Source organism: Apis cerana, linkage group LG3, assembly GCF_029169275.1.
Source record: "Apis cerana isolate GH-2021 linkage group LG3, AcerK_1.0, whole genome shotgun sequence".
Classification (NCBI taxonomy): Eukaryota; Metazoa; Arthropoda; class Insecta; order Hymenoptera; family Apidae; genus Apis; species Apis cerana.
The window spans coordinates 12,197,174-12,222,378 of NC_083854.1; the positions used below are offsets into that span (position 1 = coordinate 12,197,174).

General features: G+C 36.7%; 2 protein-coding genes and 1 long non-coding RNA gene across 4 annotated transcripts in view; 2 read left to right on the forward strand and 1 right to left on the reverse strand.

The window, feature by feature from the left end:
- The window catches only part of LOC108001912 (uncharacterized), a 164,417-nt gene that overhangs the window by 37,766 nt on the left and 101,446 nt on the right, over window positions 1-25,205 (forward strand). The window lies entirely within an intron of this gene.
- LOC107994501 (heparan sulfate glucosamine 3-O-sulfotransferase 1) overlaps window positions 1-25,205 on the forward strand; it is a 154,002-nt gene that overhangs the window by 1,002 nt on the left and 127,795 nt on the right. Inside the window, exon 2 of the mRNA XM_062073093.1 lies at window positions 15,343-15,399. The gene's annotated coding sequence lies outside the window, so the exon portion shown is untranslated. The remainder of the gene's footprint in view (window positions 1-15,342; window positions 15,400-25,205) is intronic.
- Window positions 16,942-22,208, reverse strand: LOC133665840 (uncharacterized). 2 transcript variants are annotated; one of them, XR_009829237.1, is made up of 2 exons: window positions 19,940-22,208; window positions 16,942-19,166 (listed from the first exon to the last, which is right to left on the reverse strand). It is a non-coding gene; the product is annotated as an uncharacterized LOC133665840 (long non-coding RNA). The 2 variants fall into 2 exon arrangements; XR_009829238.1 differs by having other exon boundaries at window positions 19,936-22,208.

Below are 25,205 nucleotides of genomic sequence, written 5' to 3' on the forward strand. Positions count from 1 at the left end.
TTGCTTATCATTTGTTAGTTTCTTCGATACTTGTTTTCTTCTTCTTAAGGGTAAACGATGATTGATTGCTTTTAATGTTGGTTTTTGATTCGATGGTAGCGTATATTCAAGTCTTTTTTAAAAAACAAGCTTTTTGGTTCGTTTCGTGATCAAAGACTCTTTCGGAGAGAAAGAGAGAAAAAAGGAAAGAGTAAAAAATATATAAAAAGCTTAATTTTAGGTTATGATTTTACATTTATCAAATATATAAATATAATGTGTTTTTAATGAGAATACTAAAGGATTCTTGAGAAAATAAATTATTAAATTTAAAAGATTGATGATTCGCGTGATGAATTGATACGTTACGAATTCAAAAATTAATAAAATTAAAGATTTTGTATATCTGCAATATTTTAACTTCCCAATTAAGATCAAATTCTTAGAATCACAGAATAGTTGATATTTCAATTTTCAACTTGTGTATGATTGATTTATAGAGTAGATATAATGTATTTTCTGGAACGATGAACCTATCCAGAGGTGATTTATTATCAGACGTATGATAGTTAACGAGAATTCGAAATTCCATTGTGATTTATCAGCAGTTTGTTACTTGAGAGAAGTGTGCGTGACGAGCCCTAACCGACGCCCTGAATCAAAGATACTTTTTCCATCCAGGAAACGGGTACGGTCGATTAACATTTGTTATGCATCGCGTGCTGATTTATTTGAAACTTGACAACTTGTGCCTGTTGCTGTTGCTTCCATTTGCTTAAATTTCTCTTTTTACGAATAAACGTCTTTCATTGTAATCTGCTTATTGTACGTGTTTGATAATTGAGAAGTTGAAGTGACAAATGATGCAAATAGCAAAAGTGATGATTTTCAATTCAAATGCGAAATATGTGCTTGTTGATTTTGGCATTTACATCGTTTAACGCTCAAACAATATGGACTTTCAGTGTTTGCCAGCTTTATAGATTTAGCGAATGACAAATAATGTAATGAAAAATATATCAGATTTCTGATATTTTCAATTTTCAATCACTGCAAGGTTAAATTTGTCTCGTGACAGTCTTAAAACGTATCGTAAATTATTTTATCACTTGCACCATTTTTTTTTACTAAATAGATTTTTTCGATTAAAAAAAAAATATCTTTCATTAAATCTTATTTGAAATATTTAAAATCACTCGATATTTGTATTTTATAATTGTTGAGAAGCAATATGATTTTTCTTTTATATATATATAATATTTAAGAGAAACGAATATGTTTATTCAAATTTTTTTGTTACTATAGAAGAAGATTTAGAAGAAACGTTCGTACGTTTCACTGTGACGTGAGTCGATTGTCGGTTTAAAAAGTAATCTATACTACTGGGATTTGTTCCGTGTCGAAGAAGATTCTCAAAGAATGCAATATCCGGCACATGATACAAACGTATGTCGATCCACTGTTGTTCAAGCAAAGTCTTTATTCTCGTGTGTATGTGTGTGTGTGTATGTTCATAATATAAAATAAATTTCATTAAAAAAAAAAAAAAGATTCATATTTCAAAAATTTATTTTTCAATTATGCATAATAAAGAAGAAAATAATTTTTAAAATCCTCAATACGCGAAACGAACAAACGAAACGAAACGTTTATTTACTTTTGTTTTCTCACAATTGTATTTAATCGTTAACAAAACGTGGAAAAATTTTTCGTTGGATGAAACAACGAATATTTTGTTGTTCCATGGAAAAATTCTCTTTTCTTTTATTAAATTCGCGCAATCTAAATTTTAATTGAATCGGTATTTCAATATCGAAAATCTTTCCCCCCCCCCCCATTCCTCGCGACTGTTTCAGATTATACTTGGAAAAAATGTAAGCCGGTAAAAAAAAAGTATCGGTTCGGTCAGTAGTCACCGCGTTATTCTTCTTATTCAGATTGATGAAAGGTTATTTCATTCGAGATTGTCGATGGAAAAAGCGGCGTTGATGGTGAAAACAAACGTTGAAATTCACTTTGTTACCACGTTGGTTGTAATTAGAACGCAGGCCCGTCGACTTTTCTTCCAAGTTCCTTTGTTTTCAACCCCGTACATAGAAGAGAGTACGAGTACAAAGTGGTTGAACTCGAAAAAGCTGATGAGCACGAGAAAGCGCAAGAAAATTTCTTCGTCGTGCACCATTTCTTTCAAAGTTGACGGCGTCTCTCAGCTATTCTTGAGGGCTCGTCTCGCGTTCTCCCGTTACGTTATAGAAATTCCCAACCTAACCTTAACGCGAGTTAACGATCAAAACTATCGTATTACTTGGACGCGTGCCAAAAATTCTTCCCAATAGTGTTTACTTTTCCTTCCAAGTATCGATTTCGATCGTCCAATTAAAAACTTTAGAGACTCGAGTCTTTTTAGATCTTTCGAATTCTTATTTGTCGAAAAGTAGCAATATTATATATATATATATAAAAATTCAAATAAATATCACGGCAACAACGTGAGTATTTCTTCAAAGCGTGAAAACACTTTGTAATTTTGGATTGTACTTGCGTGATTCGATAGTTTACGTTTCGACGAGATAGAATTTAATTAGCATGGTTCGATAAGAGGATAATAAGTCGAGGATTTTTCAACAACGATTAGAAATTGTTATAAGATTATCGCGTGTTCGCAAATCGGTTGTTTTTCGTTCTTTCCACCAATTACAATTGCGCGTAATCGGATTATCGATCCGATTACCAAGCTCGAGAAACTGTAATTAGCATTACATTCACATTTTATATACATGCCCGTGGTACACTCAGTGGTAAATTCTACTTATCGCGATGCTACGATGCGTTTCGTGTACATACTCATGCATGCACGTCTGCCATTATAATTACGACACGATAACGTTGAACGGGTTTCGCATAATTAATTTTCCACCGATTTTTCATCGATTCTTGTGTATTTTTTTTTTTATCAATCATTTATTCGATTCATTTTTACGATTAATCTTCTCATGATTGTCCTAAAAAAAAAAATTAAATTAAATTCTCTAATTATTAATCGCGTGACAAATCTGTTTCTGAACGTGGATCAGAAGTAATACGAATAATCTCAAATCAATCTAAATAATCATTTTTGAAATTCTCTTCTCGCCTCCTTGCAACTTTTGATCGCGTGTGATAATACGAGCCTCGTAATTGCGCGAATTACACGAACAACAGTCGATTGCACCTTTGCCATATTGCTCTTTCATTTTTTCTTTTCTTCATTTCGTTCGAGCGCAAATTTATCTCGCAAGCTTGTCGAACAATCGCACAACGACAATTTTTAGAAGAGACAAAATATCCGTTGAATGGAAAATATATAATAACGCGAATCTTCCCCCGCAAGAATTCGTAAAACGCGGGCAACACGGCAAGTTTTGTACATAAATGTTTTGTTTACTCGTCCCCTCGGTCAATATTGTCTCTGTCCCTTCTCCTCTCCTCGCGTTTCTCTCCCATATATACCGGGGAGGAGCATCGACTCCTAGAAAGAAGAAAGATTAGGAAACAAATCTGTGAACAAAGTGGCTTTGTATCCTCCTTTTTTTTTTTTTTTTCATTTTCCTCTCTCGAGAATATCGATCGATGTTTTGTCGCGTTACGATATATATTAACGCACTCGAGCTCGTCGAAATTTTGTTTAATTTCAGCTTAATCGTTTAAACGATGATTTTATAACGGGGTTTACAGCTCGGTATCAGAAGGAAGCTTTCTTCCTCAGTTTTCATTTCCTCGGGATCAATTTAAACGCTCTCTCACGTTTTCCTCTGTCCTGGAAAGTTTTCACGGGTGTTTACGGATCATTTGTCCTCGCTCTACCACGGCGGTGTTTCGATATTAATGATTGAATATTCATGGCGTCCGGGAATTATGTTTATCCTTGTTGTTAAATGGCTCAATTACCTTTGAATTATGGTGGGATGGATTAAAATATCGGAATAATACCTGGCTGTAAAACGACATCATTACTACAAGCAATTTCTCTTTCGTAATCGTGACGTGTACAAACTATATACATTTGCATGATAATCGCGCATATAATAATTATCGTAATTTAAATTTCTTCCCAATCAATTTTTCGATCTATCTCGAGAGAGGTAATAAATAATTATTTTAATATAAGAAGAAAACCGATGAAAAATCTCTCGAGAAATTCAAACGGACAACCTGTTCGCGTTGGCAACGTGCAAGGCGACTTGATTTAATCGATCGACACAAAAACATTTTTAATTAATACAGATAGAAGGCCGGGTACACCTTTTTCAGGGCAAACGTAATTCCATTCGTAACTTCTCCACTCGAAAGTTTTTAGCTCAGTCGGTATTGCCAAGTTTGATAACCCGGTCGGTATCCGGCCTCCAGCCTTTATATACACTGTTACGCCTGGGTAGTTCGTCGATTCTCACGCAAACGTGCCAAACCTTCAACACGTGGTTTTCCTCCGACTAAACCGTTGCCAGATCGTATTACTTATTACGCGCGCGTCTCATCCCCCCTTCGATCAAACCCGTCTACGCTCGCGTACGTGTAATTCGAAGCCGTTATTAATTTTTTTTTCAAATTAAATTTTAAATATTTTAACGAGGTCAAGTGCCGGTTCTCTCGATATATGGGTTATTAAACATGAATTTCGGCAGCATCTTGAATCGGGATAACATTATTACACGATGATGTTTTATTATTAAGTTTGAATTGCATATTTAATTGCACGTTATGGTTGCCCGTTTAATTATTACACGCGCACTTATCATCCGCCATAACGTTCAAGCGGTTTAATTGCAGATACGTATTAAGTATAATTTATCGTCACGCTAATATCACGGAATTGTTCAAAACGTTAAATCGGTTGTTGCAAAATTTTTCTCTCGCTAAAATATCTACGCACAAAATTCGAATCGTTGATATTTATGAAAATACACGTATTTCGAAAATTTAAAGAAACTTGGAAAAATATTTTTTTAACGAATAATTCAACTTACGTTGGGATGTAAATTCTTCGTTTCTAAATTGAGCTAAATTTTTATTCTTGAATATCTCGACGAGAGAAATTATCTATATCGGATTTACAACAAATATGGGAGGCATAGTTATTTTAAGAAGAAATTGAAATTCGAACAAGAGAAATATTCAAAGTTCGTGGAAATATTAGTTCGCAAAGTTGGGAACATGTCGCACGATCGCGAAGTAAGTTGGTCGCAATCGAGGATCGAATCATCCTTGCGATCCACGCTATAAGATTATCCGTGTCTTTCTGTGTCTGGACGTGTTGGGAGGAAGAGGATATATTTCTCGGTTAAAGAGGCAATGCTCGAATTTAAGAGCGAGATGTATCCAGCTTTGATCGATCTATCTTTGAAACTGTTGAAAAGTCCACTTCTACTTTTTGAAAAGTAAAACCTGAATCTCTATTTCCGTATATTTAATGTATTTATAGGTATTTATATATATATATATATGTTCAATCCGTTATTCCATTGAAGCGATTTAATCGAATGAAAGCGAACAACTGATGCTTTTAATAATAATAATAAAAAAAAAAGATATTAAAATACCTTTGGAAACGACGAACACGACCGATGCATAAATAAATTGAATATTTATATATCTCTGGAGTACAATCGCAGCAGAAAATGGAAAGGCTACCCTTCGAGAAGCGAGTTCGATTAATTGAAAGTCGATAATCGATATATATCGGTGGCCAACAACATTCCGTAACCATCTATTAAATTAACATATAACGTATCACGTATATCGTATCAAACGAAATATATATTACGTTTGTTCAGAAGTAACGAAGGCACTTGAGACGTGTCCTTTGAAATCTACTTTCCTCTAGTCGAAATAGAACCACTACGTGTATTTCAAACCTGTACGTGGCTCGTATTACGCGTGGATGATCGCTCCATGAATTTCTCTCCCCCACCACTACGGCCAGCGCAGAAAAACGATCCCTTAACCACGTGACAAAGTGTGCTGACGTTGCCAGCGGGAATACTCTACTGGTTGCAATCCTGCCACCTTCGACCGACGAAATAGTCCAAGAGATGGCGTACCTTTGGACGGATCATTAAAACTGTCTCTCGAATGCCTCTTGAGCTAAAGCCCTCTCGAGAACCACGCATCTCGCAAGATGAAAAGTCTTTCGATTTGTCGTTTCTCCAACGCATCGTTTCGATTTTCTTTAAGCACGACGTTATTGTTCAATTTTCTTGATTCATTCAAAGTTGCTTGAAATGAATCGAGCCAATCATCGTAGGTTCAGAAATTTTATTATTGGTCTACTGTTCTCGATTGCTTTATATTACTTGTCTGAGCGTAACTGGATCGTTCTAGTAACCAGTGACGGGCAAAATTTGATAGTTGAATAAAGTTACTTGGATAAGTTACTTGGATAGTTTAATTGTTCAAAATATAATGATAATTGCAAATAATTGTAATGGTACAAGACGAATAATTACTCAAAGTATTACTTTATTCGAAAATTTTAATTAGTTACTTTTTCAACGGATTAATTAACTTGACCACGATTATTCAGGTTTCTATAAATTAATTCTATTAATTAATTATTCATTCGTAAGCTATTATACGTAGACGTTCTTTTAAATTTCTTATTCATTATGAGACATCTTGGTTAACTTTTCCTGAAAACATATTGTTGAGGTGAAAGTTATAATTGAAACTTAGCATTTTTGAAAATGAGTATGAAAGATTCATTTGCTTGACTTATGAAATCATAGTTCGTTACGAGCTTGTTGCATTTTAATTTTACCTATTTTATTCATCTCGCTCTTGAATTTATTATTATTAACCTCGTAAAGTAGGATCGTTGCGAGCGAATTTTCCTGATTTTTTTTTTTTTGTCTCTTGTCTCGGGAAAAGTCTACATCGTTTACATCGATTTTTAAATTTTTTACGTAATAATATTTTTTCTTTGTCGTAATTTTTTTATCATTAATGAATCAAAATTGATTAAAAGGAAAAATAATTTTATTCTTAAAGCAGCCCGTACGTCGTGCACAATGTATTTAACGATACAAAAGTGTGCCAGAATGCAACATGTAGGTTATCGTAACTTAACAATTACCAAGCTGTCATTTACGTTACGTTATCAGTAGAAACAATATGTAAATTAAGCGCGATTATACTTATTGGTATTATTATAATATTTGTATTTTGCAATTGCATCTAAGCAACTATTCGATGCTATAAATTTAAAATATATCTCGTTATCTCTTTATCGCGAAGAAAATTAAAACGTATTCATCGATATATTTATAGCGATTCGAATAATATATAACTGGACAAAATTCATTTTTAAATATATAAAAAAATAATTGTTATTAAAATTTTAAATCCTCTTTTTAAACTGATCGGTCACATTTGTTTGTTCTTTCTTTTTGCAGATATGTGAAGTTAAAGTTAAATAATTACTTTATCGAATGTACGAAAAATTGAAACTTTCTATTATCGCCATATTCAATTCGCAAAACTTCGCCAAAGTACATTTAAAATTAATTTTAATTTAATTATTTTTAATTTCTTTCAATAAACATTTTCTTTAAAATACTTACTCGATTGCTTAAGCGTTCGAATCACAAATATTCGTGATTACACATAAATATATATATTTACGTCGCACAATCCTAAAGATTAACCGAGAGGAAAGCAATTATTTACAGGGAATCGTGAAAGATCCTTGGAGAAGAGAGAGCCATTGTTGGGGAGGGTGAATGGTGTATCGGCCGATCGCGTCGTAAATCCTTCGATTTTGTTCGGAAACACGATGCTGCGGCAGAATTTGGCGCAGTTTCGCGGCATTTCTCTTTTTTCTTTTTTTCTCCCCCGATCTTCGAGCCTCGCGTCGCGGGAATTTTTCTCGCAATTTCGGTTATGCAAGATGGCGGGGATTCGTATCACGTCCCGCCTCTCCTCGATATATTTCCTCGTTCCGCTTCAACTTTAACAGCACGGTTTTTATCAACCGGTGGAGGACTGTTCGTGTAAATTTTCGTGGAAACATTCCCGTGTAATATCCTTTTTTTTCCTTCTCTTCTCGACATCGAATTTGTCCGGTTTCCTATCCCAGCGAGAATTTTATGAAGAGAAACAAATTCACAATCGTTTTTCCACGATTATAATTTCGTGTTAATTATACTATCTCTGAGGTAGAGCAATTTGCAGGAACAGGGTGTTTTGGAAAATTTGAGCGAATTCACTGTTTGCTAGAAATAAAAATTCTTCCAATTCTTTTCGCAGATAGCATTCGGGATTCAGGATTCGTGATACTTGTTCTTATTATAACGTTGTTTTTTCTTTTTCTTCTTTTTTTTTTTTTTGGAAAGGACACTCCTTATCCCGGATCGATCGACTTCGAATCTATCTCCGAGTTCCTGAGAATATCGGTGCACCGTCCAATTATTACGTGCCAATATTGGTGTTTCTAAATTGCAATTCTATTTGCAACCGTGTGTTCGACAGTTTGGACGATTACTTCGCTTCGAATTTTGATCGTTCGTTTAATTATTTACGAGATCTCTCGAAACACGGGGATCGATAATCTGAAACGTCTTCTTATGTCGATTTCAGATCAGAAACGTTTTCTCCTTCATCAATTTCGAAAATAAACTCGAGAAAGTTTCGAAAAAGTTTCAAGTGCATCGAAGAGCCACTTATTTCATCTCGCGCCATTTTGCGCCCACGCGGCCAAAGATCTCCAACGAATGGAGTTCGAAGATTAAACCTTTGTGATGCAAATCAAAAGATTCGCCATTGTTCTCGCGGAACAAATATCCTCGATCTTTGAAGCTTAATCTCTCTTAACAATCCGTTTCGTTTCGTTTAAGTCGAACAAGAGAGAGAGAAAAAACGTATATACGCTATTCTTAGATTACGCGTGGCTTCACGCACACGTCGAATAGGTTAAAATCGGTTGCTTTCTGCGCTTGCGCAAAGTTTCTTCTTCGCTGCGCGGACACGTGAATTAAGTGGCGCTTCACGCGCAGCGATAAGTAGCGGAAAACTTTCGACTCTGAGTCTCGATACCTAGTCGATGGAATAGTTTACCAAGGACCGTTAGATGTTGTGCACAGGTATTCGTCGATCATAGTTTACCCATAGTTTCCCCACAGTGAACAAGATCTCGTCGAATTAATTCATGAATTCACGATTTCTCTCGACGCATAATTCGCGACGATTATTCGAAAGTTTGTCGTTAAATTTGAAACTAGAGTAATAATGATATTTTTTCTCTCGAAAATTCACGTGCTTTCCCATGCGTAATGGTGCGCACGAAAATTCGAAACAACGATAATCGGTCGGAAAATAACAGTTTCGTATAAATCGTTTAAGGAGTGTCGTTAGGAGTATATTAAATTAATTAGAGGGGAAACAAAGATCGAGTGGATTTGTCTTAAAGGAAGAGCCATTATAATTAAGCGAAGTTTAATTAAGGATCGTTTGTTACACGATGCTTCTTCGTTTCGTGCACATCGTTAATTACGCGAAATAATTATTAGAGAGACGGATAGCAAGCAGCAATGTTAATTCAAATTTGAATTTAATCTTTAAATTGTGCTACCTAAAATTTACGTCTCGATATTGTTATATAAACGAGTTGTTGATTTTATTCTCGTGTGTACGTATCTAGGATGCAAGTTAGGGAGGAAACGGCGACTAATAAACCGATTTTCCAACGCAGCTAAAGTCGGAAACGGTTACAGAACCGTTGTTGGAATGTTGTGTGGCAGCCAAAGTCGCGAAGCTGGGATTAATCGGAGTTCGACGTTACTTAAAACCAGTTCGATTTACCCGACGAGGATAATCGTGACTCGACCACACGGCTATATACACAATGTGAAATGTTACGGTTACATAGGAGAGAAATTCCGTGAAACTTATGACACGTGCTGTACTTGCACAACGGTGTGCAAACAAGCTCACCCGATTATGGCCGTCGGAACCACCTTCGTGGTGGCAAGAGCTGTGCGACAGCTACGTCTAAATTAGGGAATGAAATAGGAGGGAGAGAAATGTCGACTAGTTGGAGTTCTTGCGAATTGTTAATCCTCATCTTTCCATTTAATACAAGTATTTACATTTATAGACTTTTAAATTTAAATTAATATAAACTTCGAAATAAAATGATATAAAATATGTATCCGTGGATAAATAAATGCAAACTCTTTCGATCACTCCTCGAAATCTGTATCGCGCGCATAAGTGTAAATTTGTAAATAAAATAAATAGAGAGGAATGTCTGACTAATTTGAAACGATAATTCAAATTTCTAATACATCTCAGTGTCGCGCTCAATATCAAGCCTTTGAACCTTCTCTTGCTCCAATTTGAAAAATCCTCTTTCTCCCTTCTCGCTCGTTGTTCCAATTGCGAGGGGGTTTTCCCTCGCAACGAGGATTCTCTCGAGGATGGAAAAGAATTTTCTTTTCGAAAATAGTGCGCTCGAAACTGTCCCGGTTGCGCATTTTTGCCGGCCGTATTATTTTTTCCTCCTTCTCCACCATCGTTCGTGTATTTTGCGTGGATTTGAACCGAGTCTACCGACCGTTTACGCTCGATGAATGTTTAAATAGAGTCCGGCCCTCTCTCGCGGCTCTGCCCCATTCACGCCGCGGCCACACACATATTCTTGTCTCCGCGATAATATTTAACTTGTTGTTCGTGCTTTCCTCGGCGGCGCCAATTTTTAATTCGACCTGCTCCGATCTTTCTCCTTTTCTCGTTTCAATTAAATATTTGAAATATTTGTGGATAATATATATATGTAGAGTGGAACAGTAGAGTTTTGAACGATTTTTTTTTTTTAATTCTTGAGAAAATTTCGTTAGTATTAAGTACTTTTTTTTTTAAATTTATCGATATAATTTTAAATTGCAAAATCTTTAAGAATTTAATTCGAGGGAAAATTAAATAGAAATAATTGTCAAGATGTTTCGCTGCTTTAAGAAAAGTTCGACCAACCAATATGCAAATTCTAGCGTTTGAATATTCGATAAAAATAATATATTCTCGAATACTTGCAGATGCTTATTCGAGAAAAAAGAACGATTATACGCACATTCAACGATAGCAATTTAGAAAGTTTATCTGATTAACAATTCGACTTTTATTTCGTTTATTAATATCAACGCTCGTATTAGCGTTCGAGCAAATGCTTTTAGCCGGCGTTCTCTACTTTATCCTCGAGGATTCATTCACTGATTCACTTGTTTGAAAATTTATCGTATGCATCCACATTCGAACTATATATATTTTCACGAAATATGTAAAACGGTCTGCAATTCGTGATTCGAAACGAGGTCAGGAATATTCTATCTCTATCTTTTTCGTCTTTCGAGTAAATTTTTTTCTCAAATTAGAAAAATTTTTAAAAATTAGAAATTTATTACTTACCTTTCCATTGAAATAAATTAATTGTTTCTATTCGAATTCCATTTCCTTGTTACATTTTTTAGAATATTTAGAATAATAATGTCTTCTATCGACAATTCATGCCTTAAAGAGAAAGTTGGTTAATTTTCAATAAGCGGAATTATAAATGAAACTTCTTGGTTGGATACGAAAAACGTTTACATTTTATTATATTTTTTGATTATTTTCTGATAATTAACTCAATTTCCAACAAATGGAATCAGTTAGTTTCTCGATTTGCATTCTCACATGCAATAATCTTCCGAAAATTAAGTTAATTTTCAACAATTGTAATTAGCTTCTCGATTCACATTTTATTACATTTTTTGGTTATTTTCTCACGTAGAATAATCTTCTGAAAATTAACCTAATTTTCAACAATTGTAATTAATTAGCTTCTCGAATAAACCGATCGTTCTATTCTATTCCAGAAATATCCATTTTCTTAATCTCCATTTTCTCCTCGTTTTCCCACGTAACGATCTTCTATCGACAAACACGTTCGTTCGCGCCCTAACCTCACTTAGTTAATTTCACTGGTATTCGACGAGATTTTCAATCTCGATTCGAAAGGAAACGAAGCCTCGCACGCGATTTCCATTCCCATTCCATTTCCGTGTATCGCGAGACCACGAACCACCACCCTCCACCTCGTTTCGAAGGCGAAAAATTTTCTTTCCGTGATAGATCTCTTCCCCCAAAAGAAGAAGAGGAAATTCCAACTCGCGGCTGATTTTAATCCGGTGAAATTGGCCGATTAAGCGCGCAAAGGGAAACGAAATTGGGCCGCGATAGCGGCTTGGAGGAAGAAAATTAGCCGGGCCACGAATATTATCCTCTCCCTTAACCGGCCATTTTGTTTTTCGATTAAACGAAACGAGGCAATTTTGCGTACGTAAATTGGCCTTCGTCTTCGAGTCCCGCCACCAGAGAGCAGGAGTCTCCCTCTGTGTCCAGTTTCACGGTTCAACGTCCACTAACAACTAAGCGCGCCCACGTGATGTTCCTTCCCCGGAGACACGTTCGTATTAACTATTGGAGGAGGCTGGGATTGGAGAAGGAGAATATTCGACGGTTATAGAGATCCTGCTTCTGGATAATGGGAAAAGGAATAATTTTTGTTATTTCTTTTCCATGTTTCGAAAGAGATCACGTTTTCTTTTTTTCTTTTTTGGAAAATTCGCACTTTTTTAGTTCTTGTTTACGCGAGAGTTGATTGAAAGGAATGGCGGGTTATCTTCGGTGGGTAAAGTAGTAAGAAAACGAATCGAAGGATCTTTTTCGTATATTTGTTCGTATTATTTGTTTTCTTTCCTTTTGGTTTGTTTTTCGCGCGATTATAGAGGTATAGTAATATTGCTAGGGATCTTTATCAGTTTTGATATTTTTGCGTAAGAAAAAGGAAATGAAATCGAAGAATCTTTTTAGTTTGTTTTTAAGCGATAATTGATTAAATAAAAGGGGATGGCTTCTTGCAGAAGTCAATAATTGCCATTTTTATTTCACTTTTTCTATCTTTCCGCAAAATAAGAACAAGGAAACGAAGACACATCGAAGAATACGATTTATTCTCTTTCCTTTTGATTTGTTGTGATTATAACAGAGATCACCAGGGATCTTTTTCTATGTAAAATAACAAAAAAAGGACAAGGAGAAGATACGAGGTTCTTCGGGGAGAGAAAGATCTTCCAAGATTTTTGCAATTCGTTTTTTAGGAATGAATGAAAAGTAGGAGAACTTGGCACGCGTAAATGTTTTACAATATCCAGTATTGAAAATAAAGTTAAACACGGCGTGGGCAAGCAATTAACGTGGGAACGTCATAACGGATATTTACATTCTGGATATCCGGTAAATTCAACACGCTAGACAGATCAAAGAACTTTTTAATTAAAAGTAAACTAATTTCTGAAGATATCTTTGCTCGAAATTTTACCTTTGTGCTTCGATTATTACGGTTCGAGGGGATGGAGGATGTAATTCGCTCTCCATCGAAATTCACGGAATATTTGATGAAAAAGGTTCCACGTTCGATCGATGTTCCCCTACTTTTTTTCCTGAAAATTGACCACAAGCTCAAATCACGATCTGTCTTGGAAATCGCCTTTAACGTATCGCCGTGGTAAACCATCCCTTGCCAGCGACTATCCACTTCCGGATCTACCCCTGCATTCGCCCTTTTATGGAAGCAGAAGTATAAATGCGTGTGTACATTAATTCGAGTGTGTGACTAGGAAAAAATAAAAAAATCGAACATTGCTCGAAGGACGAAGAATTTTAAATAAAAAAAAAATTAATCAATCAAAAATGCTCGGAAAATCGAAAATCGATTCGCTTTACAAATTTTAAAAAATTTGTTTATTAATAATCGGAGAACAATCGAAAATTCTCGAAGAATCGAAAATCGAAAATCGACTCGCTTCACAAATTTTAAAAAATTCGTTTATTAATAATCGGAGAACGATCGATCGAAGAATCGAAAATCGACTTCACAAATTTTAAAAATCTTAATAACCGAAGAACGATCGTTCGAAAATTCTCATAAAATCGAAAATCGACCAATTTATTTTACAACTTTTAAAAAATTCGTTTATTAATAATCGTAGAACGATCGATCGAAGAATCGAAAATCGACTTTACAAATTTTAAAAATCTTAATAACCGAAGAACGATCCTTCAAAAATTCTCGTAGAATCGAAAATCGACCAATTCGCTTCACAACTTTTAAAAAATTCGTTTATTAATAATCGGAGAACGATCGATCGAAAATGCTCGAAGAATGGAAAATCGACTTGCTTTACAAAGTTAAAAAAAAAAAATTCGAAGATAACTTTTAAACAAATAAAAGATCGAAAATACGCGGTTCCATATTTCGCCGCGATTATATCGCGTTACAAAAAAACAGTTATACGGGAGAGGAAGGAAGGGAGGGGGGAGGAGAGGCGTGAATACGGTGCGTGGACCGCTTTCCTTCTTCCCCGGTGAAAAAGTTTCTTGCGAGAAGCGAGCTTCCATCGTTTTTCTCGTTATATACGAGCGCGTCCTCGAGCTCGAGAAGAAAGGAAGGGGGCGAAGGGAAGGGCGGAGAGGAGAGGGGATGAGCCGAACGTCTAGCCCCCGGTTACGCGCCGCCGTATCCGCCGCCCTCCGCGTCGTAATTTCTTTGTGCTCGCTGGCTATACGCTGATAAGTGCACGGTTCGAGGGAAAAGTTGCGCACGGAAGTCGACAACCGTTTACGACGGGCTCTCCCTCATCCACGCGCTTGGAACGTGACCCCCGAGGGGATCCGTTCCGTTTCCGCCTGTTTCCAAACCCGAATCGCACGCAGACCCCCTCTCGCGTCTTTCATCTTCCATGCCTGGTGAAACCGGGACTTTCGTTCAGGATCGTCTTAGGATACCTTCTTTCCTCCGTTCTTCCGTTTTTTTGTTATTCCTTTCTTTCTCTCTCTTTCATTCTTTCTCTCTTTTTTTCGTCGTCGTCGTTTCGTCTTTTTTAGGGCGAGTGTAATTGGAGAAGGGAACGAAATAACGGAGAGAATAATGGAAAATTACCATGCTCTTTTTAAATATAATTCGCGTCTTCGACGCGTTTTATCCATTGGATAAACTTTTCGATGCCTGTCGATCGATAGACCGTTAATAGGCTTTTTTATTCGAACGGGTCGTTAATGAATGGCAACGGTGGACGTGTTCGAGACTGAAAAAATATGTATCCTTTCTTCTTCGTGCATATGCACGTGTATATTTATATATATATATCCATTTCGCTTCAAAATGTTTCGACGATACTTGAAAATTAGACGCGTTTAAAGATCGCTCGTTTTGGAAAGAAGACGAAAGCGCCTACGTCTCGTGTCGATGTCCTCGTTCGAGAAGTTTTTCTTCTAATTTTTTTTTCTTGCTTTCAGGAGCCTTGCCAAACCGAAGGAAGCTAACTCGCGAGGCTGGGTCCGGGTAAAATTCGCGTAAGTAAAATATTCACCAACACTTAATCCGATCGATGATTGAAAATTAATGATTGACATTTATTTATTAATCGTGACTATGGATTATTAAATAATCGTTGATAATAATGAATAAGAACGGAATGGAAAGTTGTTGTGATTCCTTTATTTATTATTAATCACGAAACGATTACACTTTTGATTATGATTTAACCTCACTGCGACAACAACGTATATATATATATATATTTTACATATTTTCACGTAGAAAAATCACTTTATTACTTATTTATTTTTAGCGTAATTTGCTAAAAATACTTTTAACACAAACATTTCGCATTTCAAATGTTTTATTTTATAATTTGTGCGCGCTTTTCCTATGTTTTATCATTTTCACAGCCTTTAAACGGGAGATGGCACTAGTGTATTATATAAAACAAAAACCGTTAGAGCAAGCATCAACTCGCATTCGAAACGTTTCGTCCGATAATTTGTGCGCGTTTTTGATGCGTTTTGTCATTTTCACAGTCTCTAAACGAAACGAGAGGACAGTACTCGAGATATATATATATATATAAACGATCACGACCGATTTATTCGACCGACTTATGATCGATTAACGATCGCATTGCGAACAATCGAGTACGAAAGAAATCGATCAGGGAGGAATTAATTTTACCGACCGATTTTCTTAGCATATTTAAACCTTGTGTTCAACTCTTATTAAATTTGAAATCCTTCGAAAAATCCCTGCTGCTCGATTAATTTTAATTTTTACCCGATCGAATCGAATTCGATTTTCATCCAATCGAACATTTTTTTTATTTTTTAAAAAGGGATTTTTTTTTGTTCCGATAGAAACGAATATATTTATTTCTTTTTTTCTTTTTTACATTTACACGCGGCGACGGGGATCATCGATTCGTTCTCGACGCGGAAGCTCGGGCGCGTTACACCGATATTAAATGTTATCGAATGTGATTTCCCTCATCTCGTCTCGTTATTAACAGGATTATTACGTTAAGTCATTACAGTTTTCCCACGGAAATGTAGGTCAGTTTTCCGTTTCTGTTTACAACGTGCCGACCGATCGGCAATTTTGATTAAAATCGACGGTAACGTAACTGTAACGTAATCGATGAAGCGTAAATAAATTACGTGGCGTATCTCGTCAATATCGTGTGTCGTATTTTCTTTTCTCTCTCTGTCGATTTGTCAATAATAAAAAAAAAAAGGAACAATATAAATTTTCATAATGGCCGAATTTACGAAAAAAATTCTCACGATTTATTTATTTATTTATTTATCATTCGAATCTTTCCCCTCCCCTGGATAATTAAAATAATTTTCGAACGGAGTCGCGTGAAAATGCAGATACGATTTTAATATTAAAGAGTGTAAATATACAGGAAAGGAAGAGGGAAAATTGGTGGGTGTTCGAAAGTGTTGTTTTTTTTAGAAAAGAACAATAATATAATTCGTAGAAAAATCGATGAAAAGAGAATGAATATTAAAATCATTTTCGTTATGTGTCCTCGATAAATAAAAAATACGATCGACCCATTTTCTCTCTCAAAGAGGCATATATAATATATATATATTAATTAATATCCCTGAAGTTAATTAAAACTCGCAACGAAAACTTTCCATTCTTCTTTAATTCGAACATAGAATTCTTCCGCTCCGCTCGCGCGAATTTCATCTCCATATTAATTCTCGTCCGCTTTAAAGGATAAAGAGGAACGTGGCTCCCTCTCGAATAAAATTCACCAATCTTTCTCTTTTTTCGATCTCAATCCTCGTATCGGCTCTGGAAGAAAAGAAATGGCGATAAATCTGCGAATTGTTCGAAACGATGCATCGAAACCGACTCGACTCGTGAGTCGAGAGAAATGGAATTTTATCGGCGAGTTTAACCGGTGCTTGTTGTCACGTGTAATTAACTATTAGATTCGAGCTCGGTGTGCACGTTGCGTTTGCACGCGATCTAATCGGATCAGATTGCGTCCTGCAAACGCGCAACGACTCGACAACCAACTCGTTTTCTCTCTCCCTCCCTTCTCTCCCTCCTCCACTCGTACGTTTATTAAGATTTTGCTCTTCCCCTCCCTTCTTCTTCGTTCGACGAATTCGAAGGATTGGAGGAATCGCTTCCAATTTCTGTTCGTTCGCTTGCGTGCTCAACGATTTTCTTTTCGTTCGTGAAACCGTTGATATCTATCTTCGATTTGTCGTAAAATATTTACAAACTTAACGATTCAACGACGATAAAGTGGAAGGATCAAAAGCGAGGCAATTATTCCACGATTCTTTATATAAATTTCGCTTTTCGTTCCAAGCAGGATCGATATTTATCGTTTATATTTATCGTCTGGATGAAAGAAAAAGAAAAGGTGTGAGGAAGCTCACGACACGATTTAATTATTCCACGACTCCTCCTTCGGAATCAATCTACGTACAATATACATGGAACACTTTCCAACGTTTCGTTTATATTTTATTTAAATCGATTTCTTTGGGAATCGATTAGTTTAATTCGAGATCGAGATACCTCTCGTTATCCACGAAATTTGGAGGAAAGGAAATTAGGAGGAGTTAATCGAATTGAAATTATTGCGTACGAAACGCGGATACAAAACGGGGATTCGGATCGGCATTAAGGGGTGGTCGGATTTCGTGTTCTGGGTCACGTTTTTGCGCCCTCCCCACTTCCATCGGCGTCACGTTCTTCTGACATTTCGAGGCACGCGAGCGAATTGTTGCACTACCCGTAATGGCCGAGCACGCCTCCCCCTCCACGAATAGTATTCGAGCGCGTCCACTCAAAGCGCTTAAAACAAGCGTCTTATTAACCCTTAACACTTTCCACGCTCCACGCCGTATAAATTTTCACCACGAGTTTTCATCCTGCACCGCGTTCTCCAATAATTCAACGCCTCCAATTTCCCTCCTATTGTGCACCCTTCACAACTTTTAATAATATCTCCTCCTTGGCGAATGCCAACCTGTCCTCACCTGCTCCAGTTTGTTTGCTTCATTACCGTTTAATCATCGAGCAGCCGCTTTTTTTCCTCTCAAATGTTTCTCTTCTTCTTCTTCTTTTTATTCTTTCTCGTTCTTCGAGGAGAGGATAGACTCGTACACAAAATGGAAGAATAATTTGTTTCTCGATTGACCAGTATTCTGTTCTTTTTTTATATAATATTCTCGAGTATATTATTTTTTGAAAACAACAACGTGGAAACAACGAGTACGACGAGATCGGTCGGTACAATAGAATATTGTCGCGTCGCAGAAGAATAGGTTTTATCGATCAACGAAGCTCGTTTCTCGATCTATTGCTCGCCAGTTGAATGCCGTTGTTACGGTATCTCCTCGTTTCGGAGAAGAACGACGAATCGTTTCCTTTACGGACACCACGTAAAATGCTTTCGTTATTCGTTCACAGCTTGTAATCCTATTCGAAAATGGACTCGTGCCGTTTCGAGCTCTGCGCGATGACAGCGCTTCGAGATGGCGCAACTTTTCATCCTCCTTCGTTTGGCGTCGTTGCCACTTTTCCGATTTCTTCGCTTTCGCTCGAATGCGCGAAAACCCAGATGCGTCCAACTCCGCCTCCGCTTTCGCTTTCCGTTTACCCTCGTTTAACACGGATTTTGGCATAGTCTCGGGACTCGTTTCTTGAGATTCTCGTTCCCAGACCAGAATCTTCTTCGAAACCTAACCTAATATTTCGATGCGCTTCGGCTCGTGACTTAAACTCGTACAGGAACGGTATTCCAAATTCACTTGTGGAGAAACAATTAAATTAATAACGAAAAAGAAGTTATTGTTAATTATTTGAATTGAGATTCGAATTCCTTGTCTATCTTTCAATATCTTTCAAAATGAAAATAAAAATGAAAAACTCGAAGCACCGATAATGAATTATTTGATATATCGAAAGCTAACCTAATACTTCGATGCGCTTCGACTACACTCGTACAGGAACAATATTCCTAATTCGTTTATTTTTGAAAAAAATTAATTATTTGATTTGAGATTTGAAATCCTTTTTCAAAATGAAAACAAAAATGAAAATCTCGAAGCACCGATAATAATGAATTATTCGATTTATCGATCGAGGAATTTTCTTCTCGAAAGCTAACCTATATTTCGATGCGCTTCGATCGTACAAGAACAATATTCTAAATTCACTTTTAAAAAAATAGTTAAATTAATGCAAAAGGGAAGTTATTGTTAATTTGAATTAAGATTTGAACTTTTTTATCTTTCGATATCTTTCAATGGCGAAAAACTCGAAGCACCGATAATAATGAATTATCGAATAATAAATTAATCGACTTGTCTCTTTCCTCGAAAGCTAACCTAATATTTCGATGCGCTTTAGGCTACACCCGCAAAGGAATAATATTTCAAATATTTCACTTCTGAGAAAACAATTAAACTTAACTCGAAAAGGATTACAGAAGGATTACGATTCAATATTCGTTTATTCCAAAAATTGGTAATTTCACGTGAATTCTAATTCTCATAAAATAAGCGTAAATTAAATACCTACGAAAGAAGGCACGTGGTTTTAATCGTTGAAACGCGTTACTCAGCTTATATAAGATTATTCGTTTCCATTGTGTTACACTTTAGAAACGCGATGGTCAAAGTTTAAGTTGTATTTATACTGTAGAATCTTCTATTATTCAAACGGTGGGCGAATATTCTCCTCCCTTATCCTCTAACAACGTTATATATCCCATCATCCATTGAAATGGAACGTATTCCACACGGCCCTAATTATAACATCCACGTAGCGTACCCGTGCAATTTAATACGAATCAAGCGGCGTAATTAACCAACGTAATCGTTACCATCGTTACCAATGCCAATTACAGCGAGTGTGTATAGCAAAATTCATAAAAAAGATTGCAAAAATACCGTCCAATTCGATTTAATGCACGATTATTATTCATCTTTTTTTTTTTCTTTCGAATTTTCACGATTACAACGTGATCACGCGTTATATAGCAACGGTGAGAATGAAATGCGAATTAACAGAAGGAGAGAGTTTTATATCGGTTTACGAAATACGGGCGAAAGGCAGCGTTCGCCGTCTGTGAGAACGATGTCACTTGCGCGTCCTAATTCACGACGGCATTATACTCTTCCAGGGGAATTTCTGAGCATTCCTGAGAGGGGCTGCATTAATGCGTTCTTCAAACTTAAGATCCCCTTCAAACCCTGACTTCCCGCTTTGTTCCCGAGGAGGAGTGCTCCTGAAAATTATTTTCCACAGTATCGTCGACTTTCTCGTTCATCGAGAGCCTGTCTCTCGCCTTTCCTTCCCGCCATTCTTCTTTTTATTCCCGACACGCGCGATTTCCAAGAGGGAACGATCGAGGAAACGCGAAAATGAACATCGAAATCAAATTTTTCAGACGAGTTCCCTTCCGAGACGTATTCTCACTCGATTCGAAGTCGAGAATTATCTTCGTTTAACGATCGAATAAAATTATAATTATAAATTTAAACTGTTGCGGAAGATAAAAAGAATTTTTATGTAATATTGTTAGAATACTCTGACGCATCGAGATATACGTCGTCTTGGATTGGTACAAATATATGCCACCAGATGGAAACGTACACTTGCTTCCAACTTCTTTTCCCCCACCCCAGCGAACGGTAGTTTTATCTTCGTCGGATCATTCGGAGATCTGTTCCACTTGTGAAACGGAAAGTGATCGGTCCGCTCCTAGCCGAATCCTTTCTCTCTCTCTCTTCTCTTCTTCTCCTCGACACACGCGCGCGAGCCAATGAGAATTAAAATTACGTTACGTTAACTGGTGGCTCTCGAGGCCATAATTTCCTTTCGCATCGATCCGAATTTCTCCATTCCCCGCATCCGTGAAAACCGCTCCTAATCGCGTCTCTCCATTTATTCGCGTATTCCCTTTCGAGTCGTGGAATCGAGTAGTGGTGGAATGCTTCTTTGAGAATATATACGGGCCGGAGGGTTATTAATTATTCGCGGCTAAAGCGTTTATGTTTGATCGCGGACGTTTAATCCTTCGCCTTGATTTTTTTTTTCTCGAAAGATCGGTTTTAAATTTTAAACAGATCTCTTTCGTTCTTTTTTTACAAAATGAAAAGGAATGGAAATTTAAAAATTATCTTAGTTTTATATTTGATCTTTCTCTCTGTTTCGCCTTAATTTTTTTTTGGCCAGTGAAAAATTCTAAATAGAATAAATCTTTTTCATTTTCCTGTTTCCTGTTTTTTACAAAACGAGCAAAACGAATTTGAAAATTTATATTTAATCTTTCTTTTTTCTTGGCCATTTTTTCTTAATCTTAGCAAAGATTCTAAATTCAAAATAGAATCGCACTCTTTCATTCTTCTCCTGTTGCTTGCAAAACGAGCGAAAGGGAATCAAAAGTTTGGACAATTTGAAAATTGTTTTAATTTATATTTAATCTTTCCTTGCGTTTAATTTTTTCTTGGTCTTAACAAAGATTCTAAATTCTAAATAGAATAAATCTCTATCATCCTTCTCCTCTTACTTGCGAAACGGAAACGAAAGAGAATCGAAAGTTTGCGCAATTTGAAAATTGTCTTGTCCAAACACTCTTCTCCCTCCCCCTCCCCCTTTTATTAATTTCGATAATGGAAGTCGAGCGGCGAGCGAACGTCAAAGTTTGTACACTAAGATCTCTCCTCGATGGGCAGCCGTTGGTATAACAACTGCGCACGCGGCACGTGCTGGTTGTCGCAAATTAACGCGATAGAACCGTGCTCGAGCACCGGTTACGCAAGCGGCGAAGCGAGTGTCTCAACGCCCTCCGTTTCGTTCACTAACGTCGTCAAATCGTCGTCTTAATTTAACCCAAGACGGACGAGAACGGTCCACGATTAATCTAATTCCGATTGATCGCGGACTTTGTCCAAGATTCGATCGAACAGAATTGGAAGAATCGAATAACAATCGGAAAATTCTTCTCTCGAAATTTTTATAAACCTTTTTTAAACATCCTTTTATGAATGCAACGTTGATCGGTTATCAACGTACCGCTTTTCATCGTTTCGAGCCAACTATATAATACGCCGCGCAAATCGGGCGTGTTTTCGGCCGGATCAATTATTTATTTTATCCGGAAGCTTTATCGATATTTATCATCAGCGTATTACCGTTCGTCTCTCTATACAGCGAGAATGAAATAGAGATCGAGGATAAAACATTGTAGAAGTGTGATAGTTCCAAGCTTCCAAGCGAAACAATGGAAATGACGATAACAGTTTGGTATTATACGAATGGAACAAATTTTTGCACTATATAGGCTAGATTATAGATATAGATATAGGGCGTGAGTGCTGCCCTCTCGCCACACAACTTCGACTCGTAACAGCGCCACAGTTACAGCTTTGAAAGATTCGTAAAAAGTAACGTTTCGATGTATAACGATCATACGTTAAAACTCTCGTACGTTAAAATTTTTAATCTATTTTTATGTTTGCAGATTAAACAAAACACGCAGGTTTTATTCGGTTCGTATAACTTCTTTTTTTTAATAAGCATTTTTTCTTAGTCCAGTTTATCGTACGTTTGTGCAAATTCGAAACTTTCTAGGTTAACTTTCTTCCTACATCCGTCTTGATTATTTAAGGATATGATTCGAGAATAACCAATGACTCGAGGATTGTTACACGTTTTGTATTTTTCTTTTTTCTCAATAGAATAGATTCGACAAATCCAATTCGTATATCTCACGCAACTCGTATTCAAATATCGAAGAACGTTTTTAATCTATATTTTAATTTATTTCATTTTTTATTCGAGTGTTTATTGACTTTCTTTTCTATTTTATTTAAATTATATTTAATCATATCTTATATATACACATTTTGCAACGAAATAATAACAAATATAGTATGATAAAAAGCAATATCTCCGTAAAATCGGATGAAAAATAATTTCGTCCAATTAGCTCCTATCGTTCGAATTAACTAGACTAACTAAATCTTCGATCGCTCCCTTCCTTCCTCCCCTTTCCTGTAAAATATTGGAATGGATACTTTCGAGATAGATTAGATACGAAACGACGAAGGACGACAATATTTCAAGCTTGTTCGAATCGAAAGATTCGGTTAATCGAACGAACAGAATCTCTCTTTCTAAGTTAACGCAGCTGGTTTATTATTTCGAGTTAATTACTTGCCGTCACTTTGTTACGTAACACGTAACACGATATCCAAAGAGCGTGGGCACGTTAACCGCCGTGTTGCTCGATAAACGCAAGAATAATCGGGGTTGTCGATGGCGCGGAAACGAGGATCGAGTAAAACTGGTGAATTTTGTAGGTTAGAAAGCAACGCCATCTGTCGATTTTTATCGTTTGTTAGGGAAACGTAGATAGGTGTCATCCATTTTCCGGATATTTACAATTTTAAGATATTTCTGTTCGAAACTGGTTATATTTCGATATTCGAATAGTTGCAATTTTTCACGTTCGATAAATATGTCATACATTAGGAGGGAAATAGAGATTGGAACGCGCGATGTTTAAAGATGTTCTCTATTTTTTCAATAGCGGCAAATTTAATAGCGGAAAATAAAGAAGGGGATTTTTATAATATCGAGATAGCCTCGCGGATGGAACGTGAATTCTCGTTCACCGAAAACGCGTTAAACGATGCATTAACTTTTATCTTCCCGTTCGGTCGTGTCGCGGCACACTCTGCCACTCTGAAAAAGGAAATTACTAATTTTCTTTTGCTCGCCGCGTGTTTGCTCACCGCTTCCATGGCAATTTATCAACACTGCAGTTCCTTCAGACGAATCAACGGCACCGTAATTCGTTTTTTTCATCCTTAAAATTCCTCTTTTATCCCTGATGGAAACTTTATTATTTACCCGAAAATGATGATTAAGATTCTCTATTAAAAAATCCTTTTAAAATACCCGTTTTCCCGTTAATTAAATTCGAGACTCGACTATATTACGAAACGTAATATCAACGGCGTTTCTTAAATAAATATATTTAATATCGTGATTAAAATTAAATATTTACGCTTTCTTACTAAAATACCGTAATTGAATAAAAGTCTCTTCCATTCCATTCCGAATGGAATCATCTTCACATGCACTATGTTAATATCATTAACATCAAATCCTTTTCTTTTCCAATTCTCAAATTTTATTATTACATATAATATCGACGATTAAATCCTTTTCTTTTCCAAAACTCCAAAAATTTTCCCAGGCAATTGATCCTACAAAAACTTGATCCATCGATTGGAATGGAAGAGAATCGAATCCATAAGTCGGAGGATAGTTTCCCTCTGAGGGGATAAAAATTTCGAGCCGAGTTTTTCCCCATCGAGGACACGTTTTCAGACGTCTTAATTGGAATCGGATGGAACCGACTTCTTGCTACTTCCTCTCTCTCTCTCTCTCTCTCTCTCTCTCTCTCTCTCTCTCTCTCTCTCTCTCTCTCTCTCTCTCTCTCTCTCTCCACACACACACACACACACACACACACACACACACACACACACACACACACACACACACACACACACACACACACACGCACGCACGCACGCACGCACGCACGCACGCACGCACGCACGCACGCACGCACACACACACACACACCTATTTTTCCCCCGACGTGTTCACGCGTGCACGCTTTATCATTGAAGCGGTTCAGGTCAGTCGATTCGAAAAAATTATGACTTTCCTCGTCGTAATTTTACCATTTCCTATCCTTTCGTCCCTGGAACGCGTCTCTCGTCGCCCCTCCGCCCCGAAATTCGCCAATTCGCAATGGCCGAAC